This window comes from Buceros rhinoceros, unplaced genomic scaffold (genome assembly GCF_000710305.1).
Source record: "Buceros rhinoceros silvestris isolate BGI_N320 unplaced genomic scaffold, ASM71030v1 scaffold19801, whole genome shotgun sequence".
Lineage (NCBI taxonomy): Eukaryota > Metazoa > Chordata > Aves > Bucerotiformes > Bucerotidae > Buceros > Buceros rhinoceros.
The window spans coordinates 4,797-5,492 of NW_010393910.1; positions in this window are offsets into that span (position 1 = coordinate 4,797).

Consider the following 696-nt stretch of genomic DNA (forward strand, 5'->3'; position numbering starts at 1 on the left):
GCCCCCCAGCTCTCTCCCCTCTCCTCCCAGCAGAGGGTTCCATCCTTGGGTCATTCCTGGGGCTCCTCTGGCCCCGCTCCAGCAGCTCCATGTCTCTGGTGGGCTGAGGAGCCCCGAGCTGGACCCAGCGCTGCAGGGGGGTCTCCCCAGAGCGCAGCAGACGGGCAGGACCCCCTCCCTCTTTACCACCAGTCCTCTGCCCAGTTCATGAGCAGCCCCAGCTCTGGCTGCTGCAGCAGGGGCAAGATCTTCATTCCTCCTTCTTCCCTGTCACTGCCATCCAGCACACTCCCTTCTCTCCGCTGTGGCGTCTGGTCTGAACTGGTGTCTTCTGAGCTTTGTGGGGCCTGTTTTGAAGCCTTTGAAGGATCCTGCAGCAGCAGCCACTCAGCTCAGCAGCATCTGTGCAAAAGGGAACTCATCCAGCTGTACCCCAAGAGCTGAGGCTTTGGCAGCTCAAATCTGCAGGGTTTTTGTTTTGCTGTATAAACCAGCCCTAGTTCACGTAGATTTCACCAACTGAAATTTATTCTAGAAGATTCATGATATCCCAAGAGCCAAAATGCAAGTTTCCGGGCAGGTGATGTTTGACCTGCTCACCAGTCATTTTGCTTGGCAGAAAATACGTATTTTACTGGAATAAAAAAGAATTTATGTTCGGCAGTGCTTGGGCTGTGCGAGCTCGGCGGGCAGCGG